We start from the raw sequence: 13,383 nt of genomic DNA, 5'->3' as shown, positions 1-13,383 counted from the left end.
TAGCCTGTTTGACCCTCAGGCATCTCATACAGGGCTTGATATCCGGGTGCAGGGTGCCAAATAATTGGATTGTGGAATCTATATCGTAACTAGGATGGCCCTGCCCTCAAAATACTTTCGCCATAGAGGTTCAAATGGTTGGAAGCTAATTCAAAATTCTCATACTTAAATGGTTCCCTGAGCTGGATGTTTGGATTAGAGATTCGGTACCGAAATTTGGCTGCATCAATGGCGAGGTCTTTGATAGAAAGAAAATGTTCTAAACTTTGTCAAATGAGTGCCTCATGCATGGGTCCTAATGTTTCAATGACACCTGGAGTCCTCATGAGGTTTCTATGTGCTTTCCACAACTGCACTGGGTCCCTAGGCTCAGCCCTTACCCACAAGTCTAGGCCATTTTCCTGCCTCTAGAAAGTATTATATGCTTTGAGCCATTTAATCTGATTAACCCCGAATGAGATGAATGCTTGCAATTGGATGTCTCCAACAAAAGGGCCAGGGTTTAGCTCAGTCTCCTGATCTAGCACGAGGTTATGTAAATAGAATTCACACGACAATCTTTGGACCTTCACCCCATAATGTTTACAACAGTCTATAAAGTCATTGATAGTGTTAATTTGTATAGGGGCGCCTGCTTTAACAGCTTTTATTTTTAATTGTAAATAACTTTCCAGTAAAAATAGAGCATAGTTTTTGGCAGGGACTCTACATGCTAAAACGTCATTGTATAAAGAACACAAGGTATCCATCTGCTTGATAACAATATCTAGCCTACGAGTTACCTTTGCAAATTTTTCTTGTTCCTTTCGCCAACCTTCAAAGGCCTGGCTTTCGGATTGGTTGACGTTCCTTAGTTGATGTTGTAGTTCTTCATACTTCTCGTGAGGGACTGTTTGCTCTCTAAGCTTTTCTGCTTTTTGCTGAGCCTGTTTCAATCCCTTGCGCAAGGTCTCTGTCTTTGGATCTCTTCTCCATGCAGTAGTGGAGGCCGAGAGTTTTACCTGAACTTTCTTATTATGTTGTTTTGAGTTCGGAACCCTTATCACCCCTGAGGGTGGTGCCTCCGTCTGAATTTTCTTATTATCCATTTCTTTTTTAACATGAATATCAGCTTGCTGCTGTTCCTTTTCAAATGGAACAGTAGTCTGTTCCTCAACATCATTTGGAACAGCAACTGGATTTTCAGCAGGGTTTTGAACAGCAGGGAGATTTTTAGTCCTCCGCCTTTTTGCCTTGTGGAGTTTTACTGAAATGGTCACCTTTTTCTTCCCTGCGGTATTCCTTACCCTCTGCCTTGCTTTCAGGATCCTGATCTGCTGGTGGATCTGGGCTATTATGCTCAATAATCTCTATTGTTCCTTTCGCAATTCCCTAATTTCCAACGTTTTATTAGAAGGAACAGCAGGCCGTCTGCTGCATTTTGGGCCATGACTAGCCCTTGGATATTTCTCCTGGGGTGCTTCTTCACTGTTCTTCCTCCCATGGTTTCACTGTGGATTCTCAATGGAACAACAACTACTTGTGCCATTTGAATCACAGAGAGGGTAATAATCGCAAGATTTTGAAAAAACACAGAGTATGCAACAGAAATGGCTTATGAACAACAACTTGTGTAAAAAAAAGAAATGTCATGCCATTAAGCCGTGCCATACCCTAGTACACTATCTTTTCTGAATAGTGAGCTGACACATAATCCGGGGAATAATGAGGTGTTGGGGGCCCCGAAATCGGGTCGACAACAAGGGGGATACCCACCCGGTCGGGAACCTGGTTGGCGGCTCCGTATCCGTTTGGTGTAGCGGGTCCTCTGGGGATGACGGGACCAGCTTCCTGTTCTAAGGGGTGTGTGTGTAGAAAACAATGATGTGTGTGTATGTAGAGAATGATAATAGAAAATCTGTAACTATTCCTTAACTAATCTAGTTCTAAGTTCTGAAATGATTTTATACTACTTTAATCTAACAAAGACAATACATCTAATCTACACTAGCCCGGGGCAGAATTTTTCCATTATGCAATCTAGAAAGATTTCTCAAAACAACTGGTAATGAAGATTATGCAGCTATTATGAGAATATAAATCAATAAAGATGAACCTTCTTGCGTAAAAAGTTAAGCAAGACGATTGTGAACAACATATTGCATAATCAGCTATTCATGTATTAAGCATAAATCAACGACTCCACCGTACAAAAGTGCCAAATGGTAGTCCACTCATTCATACATTAACATATAAATAACATCAGTTGTATATTACTCTAAGGATGCAAGCAGAAATTAGTCAAGAGATAAAAGTACCATTTATGACTGATTTAAACCTACAGACTTTAAGCAATAATGATCTATTTCTACTTGCTTCTAATGCCTACTAAGAGTACAGAAGTGCAACATCAGTAGCAGGTATTAAAATGCAAACATAAATAAATCTTGATCTATGCATTCATCAAAAACCCCCTCCGAGGGTGCAAAAGTGCATGTTCTGAGGACAAGTTTTTTGACAAAATTTCGGACCCTTCTCCAATGAAACGAGAAGGGTTAAATACTAGTTAACCGACTAATTTTACTTTACACAAATTCAGGGAACGACTTCAAATGACCACCCTGTTACTAAAAACAAATTTATTTCTAAAACTTAAATCTAATTTCTAACCGTTTCTGTATCTGCTCCTTAGTGCTGTAATCAATGCGCTGTTCGCTTTGAAAGAGTCGACTGGTTGTTTTGTTCTTTTGTTCGAGCTTGAAAATTAGAAACAACAAGCGCTGGCACCTCCTCCTACTAGATCAGAAGATATTTTCGAAAACCTTTCTCTGGCTGGGTGTATTCGATGTCCGCACACTTAGTATAACCCAGTTTCTTTCCGAACTGATTTTGCTGTTGCTATTCTACTTTTCGGTCGTGCGAATGACTCAATGAGTTAGAAGTCGCGCTGTATGGACAACTCCCTGTTTCTGGAATTATTTCCGTTCTTTGTTCTAGGCTTTTCTGGAGCGTCTTTCTTCTCTTGCGCTTCTTTCTCTGCTTTTCCAAGTTTGGGCCTCAGGATCTTCTGTGAATACGCTGCTTTTGTGCGCCTTTGACTCTGAGTCTTGGATAGTCTATTCTCATCAGTGTCTGTTGAGGGATACTCTGGAATCCGCGATTCTGCTGCATGTGGCATCCAATTGCGGAGGCATCTTCTCTCTGTTGTCTTACTGGTGCTCTTTCCTTTTCTTTAGATGTTTCCTGTATATAGATTTATATCAGTTGTATATCTTGCAGTTTAGGCAAAAAGAAAGGAAATGACGAGACGATTGATATGAAAGTATTGAACTTTAATGAATGCGGAATTAATGACAATTATCACGATTTGACTCTTTGATTATTGTAATGCAATCATTTCTGGATACTCAAGCATGTGATCATTAATTTCCCTTAAGATGTGCGTTTAAATTTCTTGATCTACCGTGTATGTCGGAGGACCCTTGCGATGAGTTCTTTCTGCGATTGGTATCGCAGTACCGATGGCTGCGACGTTACTGCGTGTTGTCGCAGATCGCAAATATCGCAAATCGCAGTTTTGCTTGGTCGCAGATCGCTGGTCGCACATCGCAATATCGCAAATCGCGATATCGTAAGGTTTTCCCCCTTGTCGTTTCGTGCTGCCTCATGCGACGTTGCGATGTGCGACGTCGCATATCGGCCGTCGGCGCTTTCTTTAGGTTCACCTTTTTCAAATGCTTTTAACGCGCGCGATGCGATGGGTTCTCGTGTCGCTCCTTTTTAGTGCACTTGTGCGCTTTTGAGCAAGCGCTCCTTCTCTATTGCGATGTGATATATAGCCTTTTTGGGAGCTGATGCAAAAAGATTAAAAACAAACAAAAATACTTTTTTTTTGGGTTTTTTGGCTAAGGGTCCCCCTTTTCTTGATGTTATTACTAATAAAAAACAAAGAGGGGGGTTGTTGGTGACCACAACAATGGCGATTCACTGTGAAGAACCAGTTATCTCTGTGCTTCTATTGACCGTTCACTTCCGAAACAGTAAAAATTTTATATGCCTAAATTTTGTTATAAACAGATAGAGTAGGTTACTCCTCACCTTGTCAACGATACTTTGTCTCAACCTTTTTAATCCTGACTACTTGCTTCCTCAGATTTTTTCTGTTTTGATACCAGACATTACTAGGTCGTGATTAAAGATAAAATAAGGTCTTCTCTGCATACTGGCTTAGAAGCATACTCGTTTGTCGTAGGTAGAGCCTCTGCTTCCCGCAAGCGTCCATAGCCTCGACAGGGTTACCATATTATCCAGCAATGATCATTTTTCCTGCTTGAGGTTACTCGCAACATTCCAGAGAAAAATCCTTTTTGACACATTTTTCCTTTTTTAATTCTCTAAAGAACAATGTCTTGGTTTGGTGGCCAAATTATGACACAGTCATTCACTTGATTTACACTTTTGCTGAGTAAGCCGGCTCGTGATGAGACCTCTTGTCTTTTGATTGCAACAATCTTAAGTCGTCGCCCTGTTTTGATAGACAGTTTTCCCAAAGTCAGCAAGTTATAACATCTGTGATCATGATAAGCCGGCTCGTGATGGGACCTCTTATTCTTTGAGATAGAGTGTTTTTCTTGGATTACTTCTCTGGGTGTTGCAATTCCCTTTTAGCCGGGAGGAAGTCATCGTTTTTCCTTAAGAAAGCTCTGGACGACAATGATAGAGTTTTTCGAAAACAACAGTTTTACAGAGAGTACTTATTTTATTATTGGTGATACCTTTCATAGTGCTGACGCAAAACAATTTTTTCTCCAAAGGTTTCCTTTGTCAAAGTTCTTTGGGGTTGAAGCTAATATCGTAATCAAAGCGAAGTTAACTCTATTTGTTGATAATAAAATTCAGACTTTTCAAAATTTTTGCTACTTGTACAAGCGAAATCAAAATCTGATAGAGAATTAGTGAGCTCTTTTCATGAATCCTTTTTACATGATCATCTACAACGGGTTTTATTCATCAAAAAGAGAAGAACAAAATTTAAATATAGAAATTAAATCTATCCTACAAAATTTAGAAGAATTTCTCTTCTATGGAAAATATAATTTGAGAATCATTCCATTGACAGGTAAGGAATCTCTCCTTCCTGACAGATCCTGCAACATAAATGTGGACGGGCCTATGACTTCTACAATCTGAAAAGGGCCAACCCATAGCTTCTGGAATTTTGTATGTTTGCCCTTTTCTTCATGCGCCTTATCCCATTTCAGAACTAAATCACCCATCTGAAAATTTTTTCTGGTTATGATGGCTGAGTCAAAAGAAGATTTCATAAGTGCTTGGTGATGCGCATGGGTCTTTCTAGCTTGCTCTCTTTGTTCTTCTAGCTTAATTATTTCCATTTGTCTTAATTGTAATGAAGAAGTAGATACTTCGTCGATGTGCTGTACTAAAGACAGAGAGGGAATGACTAAATGAGTCGGAAGAACCACTTCTCTCCCATAAACTAAATTAAAGGGAGAAGTGCCGATCGAAGCTTTCTTGGTAATTCTATCAGCCCATAAAGCATTTACCAGCGCTTTGTGCCAATTCTTTTGGTTTTGGTCGACTGTTCTTTTGATAATTCTGATTAGGTTCTTGTTTGTTGATTTAGCCAAGGCATTACCTTGCGGATAGTAGTTGGCAGAATATTTCAGTTTGAACCCTCTTTTAAGCGCAAACTCAGTCATAGAATTTCCAGAAAAATATGAAGCGTTATCAAACATTAAGGCCGTCGGCAATCCAAACCTAGTTATGATAAATTGGTCTATGAATTCAATAATATTTTCAGAATGGACTGTCTTGAGAGGAACTGCTTCTACCCATTTGGTAAAATAATCGATAGCCGTAAGGATATACTTATGCTGCTTAGAAGAGTGAGGAACGATCTCACCTATTATGTCCAAGCCCCATTGACTAAATGGTTGGTCGATGCTGACCGGTTGCAGTGGCATGGATGCTTTTCTTTGTTTTCCTGCAGCAGTCTGGCAGACTCGGCATTTCCTTACGTGATTATATGAGTTTTTGAACAGCGTGGGCCAATAATATCCTGCATGCAAGATTTTGTGTGCAGTCGCATCTCCGGCATAGTGTCCACCTGCTGGTCCATCATGAAGCTCCTGCAAAACTTTTTCGGCTTCAGTTTTCTCAAGACACCTAAGAAGTACAGAATCATAATTACTTTTAAACAGGACATCATTTATGAGCTGGTATTGTTTAGATTTTAATCTTAAAGCTCTTTTCTTGATATGGTCCAGACGTAAAGGAGCATATCCGTTCTTAAGAAAATAAATGATGTCAGAATATAGCGATGCTGTGTCATTTAGGCTTACCTCATACGCGTGTACCTCTTCAGATGAGTTCTCAGGAATCTGTGATGCTCCATCTAACATCTTACAGAAGCCTTGGCCTCTTAGGATGTGTGCCGGTTTGATCTCAAGGTCGTATTCCTGTAAGGCAGTAATCCAATTTGCTCTCTTCTCGCCCACATCCTTTTGTATCAGGAGGTTTCTTACCGCCGGAAATGGTACTATGACTTTGGTATGGGCTTTTAGCAAGAAAGGTCTGAAATATTTGATTGCTTTAAAAACAGCATATGCCTGTTTCTCAACGTCGGAATAATTCAGTTCAGCACCTTGTAAGTTCGAGCTAAAGAAAGCGATTGGGGCTTCTACCTTTTCTTGATCTACCTGAGTTAAAATCGCAGCATAAGATTTTTCTGAGGCAAACGTGTATAAGGTGAAAGACTTTGAAAAATTTGGGGTAGCTAAAGATGGAGCGTTGATAATGGCTTGCTTAATCAAGTTAAATGCTTCGTGCTCGTCTAGACCCCATTTAAAAGTTGAATTCTTTTTTATCATATTTTGTAAGGGTGAAATAATACGTGAAAAATCCGGGACAAATCTTTTGACAAAATTGATCTGCCCAAGGAATGATTGCATGGCTTTTTTGTTATGAGGTATGGATATCTCGGAAATTTCCTTGATTCTGTCAGGTTCTATGTGGATACCAGATTTAGACACTATGAATCCGAGCAATTTCCCTTCGCCTAATGCAAAGAAAGACTTCTTTGGATTGAGCGAAATCCCATACCTCAAGCATCTTTGAAAGATCTGCTTCAAATCTCTGAGATGGTTGTTCCGTTTTTTGGAGTGCACTGTTATATCATCCAGGTAAATCACTACTGACTTATTGACTAATCCTTTAAACGCGATGTCCATGGCTCTCTGGAAGGTAGCTCCGGCATTGATCAGACCAAATGGCATTTTTCGATATGCATAAGTGCCCCACTTGGTTCGGAACGTAGTCTTTAACTGATCGTCGGGATGCACCAGTACTTGATTGTATCCTGAAAATCCATCCAGGAATGACCTTAATTATGAGCCTGCTACTGCCTGTAGAATTTGCTCCATAGGTGGGAGGGGAAAATTGTCTTTCTGACAGGCTTTGTTGAGATTTCGGAAGTCAATACAGATTCTAATGTCTCCATTTTTCTTCCTAACGGGTACCATATTGGATACCCATTTGGAATGCCTAACGAGAAAATTTATTTTAGCTCTCGACAACTTATTAAGCTCGGATTTTATCTGATTTTCTAGGTTAGGGTGCATTTTCCTGAGCTTCTGCTGGACGGGTTTCTCGTCGTCAATCATAGGGATAGTGTGCTGAATGATGGAAGTGTTGTAAGTTTTCAGCTCATCGTAGTTCCAGGCGAAGACGTTTTTGTACTGCTTCAGAAGGCGAATATATGCTGACTTTTCTTCAGGGGTTAGGCCCTGACCTAGATTAACATTTTGCGGTTTTTCGTCGGTTCCCAGGTTGACTGACTCGTAGTTCAGAGTTGAACTGTACAGCTTGGCATTGGCCGACCTTTTGAACTGATTTTTCAGGTCATATAAGTCCTCTAATTTGACCACCGATTTGGGTATAGCATTGTCAGTGCTACTTTCTTGTATTTGGTGATCGTGATAGTCTTCGTCAATTATCTGGTTCGTGTAGGATCCTTCGGAGGTGAGGAAACTTACGATGTCTGGGTCATCGTTAAACACTCTCCAGTTGGTGATATTGTCAAGAATGGAAGGCTTAAAAATTAATTCTATGGAAAACCTATCAGGACTAAACTCTTCGGAAGGGATAAGTCTAGAGGCTACGTTAGCCAACAGGTCTGCGCTCGCGTTTTGAATTCTTGGAATTGACGAGATGTTAAATGCTATAAAATGTGAAGTGAGATCTTGTACTAACGATTGATAATGCTTTAAATGACTAGATAGGTAATGTATGGTGTTACGTACCTGTTTTACGACGATCTCAGAATCTCCAAAGACTTGAAGATACTTAACATTCAATGCGATTGCTTTGTATAGGCCTTGAGCCAAGGCTTCATACTCCACTGTGTTGTTCGTGCAATCGAACTCAAGTCTGCATGTGAGCATAGTTTTGTTCCCGTCCGGGTTGATCAGAACGCATCCTGCTCCTGCTCCCTCATTGGATTTAGATCCATCAAAATATAATTTCCAAAATAAAGAAGTATTTATAGAATTATCTAAAAAACTAAAACATTTCGAGTCATCAGTTTGGGAGAAATTTTCAACTTGGGATAAAACTGAATTCTATAAATATGGTGAAATATGAGCACTGAAATTGCCTAAGAAAGAATCTGTTGCATAATTGCCTACAATGCTGCTATTGTATGTGATGGCTTCATTTTCTCCTTCTAGCTCCGTCACTATGTATTTTTGGTGCAATTCTCGTTCAACCTTTATCTGATTTGGTTTACCATTGTATGGTAACCACATGTGCGACCAGTCAGTTGAAAAATATCCGTGGAGTTTCTCCGACCAATCCCTGCTGAGAATTAAGCCATAGAACTCAGGGATATCAGCTACCAGAATGTTGATGACCTAACACACTTTTGGGTTATACGACAATCTTATGGTCACCTGATTTAGTTCACCAATCACTTCGACTTGTGATCGATCAAGTTGAACTATTCGTACTGTGGATTTTTGAGGTTGCACACTCAATTTGGCACATATTGACCTTGGCAACATATTCGTCGAAGCACCAGAATCGACCAAGCAATTGTGCACGTTTTTGTTGAATATTTCATATGTGAGGAGAAAAGGAGGAGTATGAGATCTTGATCTGCCTCCAATCAAGGCGATGTCATTGGGATCGATTTTATTAATCGTATTGATTGGAGGTCTTCCCAAATTGTGGGAAGCTGCAGCTGTAGGTAAAGATGTAGTAAGCACAGCATGTAATTCTTTCATCATGATTTTCTGCTGGTGTTTCAGTTTACTCAATTCGTACAGAGTGATATTAGCCCTAGTATTCTTCATATCATCAATGATGTTATAGTCCATTTCATCGGACACTAATAGTGTTCTTGATGGAGGCGTCTGTTTAGATTGGACTAGGCTAAGCTGGGTCGCTTTAGCAGTTTTCTTTTTGTTTACGACCCTGTCTTTTGTTACAGGGCTTGCGCCCTTTTGTTTTGGGGTAGTTTGGGGAGGATCAAGCTGATTTCTGCTTCTTGTGCTAACAGGGAGTGCTTCTTGATCCTCTTCCTGTGGGAGGATGAAGTCCCACATTCCTTGAAGTTCTACGACTTCTTCCTCGTTAGTCTGCCCTTCAATGGTATTCTCTTCTTCTTCATCTTCTTCAGACTCAACGTTTGAGACAATAATGGGTGGTTTTATCTCGATGGGCGGATTTCTTTTAAAAGTCCTAAAGGGCTTTTTCGAAGAAGTCTCAGCTACTTGCTTCTTGATATCGACCATCTCATTGGACATGGCTTTCAAAACTTTTTGTAATCCTTCCAAATCGAAAGGATCTTTTGTTTGCTTCTTCTTGGTATCTTCTTTGAAAGAGATCTTCTTTGATTTGCGCTCTTCCAGAGCAGATCTCTTTTCTAGGGCTACTACGTGTTTTTCCATTGCTAACGCTTCTGTCAAATTGTCAACTAGTGTGGTTTTATTCGCCCTATCTACGAAGATAGCCAAGTTTGGAGGTAAAGCCGTGATGTACCATTCACATCTTACTTCCTCGCTGGGTTGTGAGGCAGCAGGGATTTTGTTGAGGATCTTGTTGAACTGTAAGTTAAAATCTTTGATAGGTTCTCTAGCCTCAGCCTTAAGATTAGATAAGTCGTTGATCAATGTTGGCGTGGATCGGTCATCACCAAACTTAGTGAGGAACTGACTCTGGAAAATGTCCCAGCTTGTGATGGATCCGGAGGGTAACGAGAAGTACCATGACCCGGTTGTTCCTTGCATGGTATAAGGGAAGAGCCGGACAACAACGTCTTCATTAGTAACTCCGTTGAGGTTGACCGAAAGCATGAAATTATTGATATGTTCTTCGGCTAGCATTCCTGCTTCTGGGTTAAATTTAGGTAGCCATTTCTCTGGATGGGCCGGTATAGGACTCAAGGGAGGTGGCATTAAAACCTCCCCAGGATTGTTCCATGGAGACTGGGCCATCGCGGAGTTGCTAGCTAATGGAAGTGCAAAAACCGACCCTTGATACTGAGAAGGTGAAGAAATCAGGATCTTTGATGTTTGAAGAGGAAGATTCATGGAAGACGGGTAAGTGAGTTGGAATGGAGAAGTGGGTGGTTGACTTCGCGGTGAGGGAGTTGATATGGATGAAGTGGATGAAAGAGTCTTACTGTCAGACTCTTGAGGTGTTTTCCTTGCTCTTTTTCTGGTAGGGAGAGGGAGTTCACTTGGTTGTATGCCAATTTTTTCGCTCTTTAATCTGGTAAGGGGATGAGCAGGGTTGTACTGTGAAGTCACGCTGCTTTTAGATCTATCATACTTCTAGTTAAAAATGGAGAATCCCTGGAGTTTACGAATCAAAGTTTGAATTTCAGGGGGCTCAATAATAGAATGGTCTGATATATTCGAATATGTAGCAATGGTAGATACTCGAGCGACTTCAGATTCTGGATTTAACCGTGTAGGAGAAGTCGAGGGAGTTGATGAGGGTGTATTACTCTCAGAATGGTTTTTAGATATTGCTTTAGGTGCCATTCATAGTTCAGGCCCTCCTTCTAGCGCCAAATATGTTGGGGGCCCCGAAATCGGGTCGACAACAAGGGGGATACCCACCCGGTCGGGAACCTGGTTGGCGGCTCCGTATCTGTTTGGTGTAGCGGGTCCTCTGGGGATGACGGGACCAGCTTCCCGTTCTAAGGGGTGTGTGTGTAGAAATGAGTGATGTGTGTGTATGTAGAGAATGATAATAGAAAATTTGTAACTATTCCTTAACTAATCTAGTTCTAAGTTCTGAAATGATTTTATACTACTTTAATCTAACAAAGACAATACATCTAATCTACACTAGCCCGGGGCAGAATTTTTCCATTATGCAATCTAGAAAGATTTCTCAAAACAACTGGTAATGAAGATTATTCAGCTATTATGAGAATATAAATCAATAAAGATGAACCTTCTTGCGTAAAAAGTTAAGCAAGATGATTGTGAACAGCATATTGCATAATCAGCTATTCATGTATTAAGCATAAATCAACGACTCCACCGTACAAAAGTGCCAAATGGTAGTCCACTCATTCATACATTAACATATAAATAACATCAGCTGTATATTACTCTAAGGATGCAAGCAGAAATTAGTCAAGAGATAAAAGTACCATTTATGACTGATTTAAACCTACAGACTTTAAGCAATAATGATCTATTTCTACTTGCTTCCAATGCCTACTAAGAGTACAAAAGTGCAACATCAGTAGCAGGTATTAAAATGCAAACATAAATAAATCTTGATCCGTCCATTCATCAGAAACCCCCTCCGAGGGTGCAAAAGTGCATGTTCTGAGGACAAGTTTTTTGACAAAATTTCGGACCCTTCTCCAATGCAACAAGAAGGGTTAAATACTAGTTAACCGACTAATTTTACTTTACACAAATTCAGGGAACGGCTTCAAATGACCGCCCTGTTACTAAAAACAAATTTATTTCTAAAACTTAAATCTAATTTCTAACCGTTTCTGTATCTGCTCCTTAGTGCTGTAATCAATGTGCTGTTCGCTTTGAAAGAGTCGGCTGGTTGTTTTGTTCTTTTGTTCAAGCTTGAAAATTAGAAACAACAAGCGCTGGCACCTCCTCCTGCTAGATCAGAAGATACTTTCAAAAATGTTTCTCTGGCTGGGTGTATTCGATGTCCGCATACTTAGTATAACCCAGTTTCTTTCCGAACTGATTTTGCTGTTGCTATTCTGGTTTCCGGTCGTACGAATGACTGAATGAGTTAGAAGTCAAGCTGTATGGACAACTCCATGTTTCTGGAATTATTTCCGTTCTTTGTTCCAGGCTTTTCTGGAGCGTCTTTCTTCTCTTGCGCTTCTTTCTCTGCTTTTCCAAGTCTGGGCCTCAGGATCTTCTGTGAATACGCTGCTTTTGTGCGCCTTTGACTCTGAGTCTTGGATAGTCTATTCTCATCAGTGTCTGTTGAGGGATACTCTGGAATCCGCAATTCTGCTGCATGTGGCATCCAATTGCGGAGGCATCTTCTCTCTGTTGTCTTACTGGCGCTCTTTCCTTTTCTTTAGATGTTTCCTGTATATAGATTTATATCAGTTGTATATCTTGCAGTTTACGCAAAAAGAAAGGAAATGACGAGACGATTGATATGAAAGTATTGAACTTTAATGAATGCGGAATTAATGACAATTATCACGATTTGACTCTTTGATTATTGTAATGCAATCATTTCGGGATACTCAAGCATGTGATCATTAATTTCCCTTAAGATGTGCGTTTAAATTTCTTGATCTGCCGTGTATGTCGGAGGACCCTTGCGATGAGTTCTTTCTGCGATTGGTATCGCAGTACCGATGGCTGCGACGTTACTACGCATTGTTGCAAATCGCAAATATCGCAAATCGCAGTTTTTCTTGGTCGCAGATCGCAGGTCGCACATCGCAATATCGCAAATCGCGATATTGTAAGGTTTTCCCCCTTGTCATTTCGTGCTGCCTCATGCGACGTTGCGATGTGCGACGTCGCATATCGGCCGTCGGCGCTTTCTTTAGGTTCACCTTTTTCAAATGATTTTAACGCGCGCGATGCGATGGGTTCTCGCGTCGCTCCTTTTTAGTGCACTTGTGCACTTTTGAGCAAGCGCTCCTTCTCTATTGTGATGCGATATATAGCCTTTTTGGGAGTTGATGCAAAAAGATTAAAAACAAACAAAAATACTTTTTTTTTGGGTTTTTTGGCTAAGGGTCCCCCTTTGCTTGATGTTATTACTAATAACAAACAAAGAGGGGGGTTGTTGGTGACCACAACATGAGGTTAACCTCCCCCCCCCCCACAATGTGATAGGTTGTCCCAGCCGTCAAAGAAAGGA

This window comes from Pinus tabuliformis, chromosome 6 (assembly GCF_031772625.1).
Source record: "Pinus tabuliformis cultivar Carrire ecotype Pingquan chromosome 6, CPIR1, whole genome shotgun sequence".
Lineage (NCBI taxonomy): Eukaryota > Viridiplantae > Streptophyta > Pinopsida > Pinales > Pinaceae > Pinus > Pinus tabuliformis.
Note: the sequence above shows the minus strand (reverse complement) of the source record.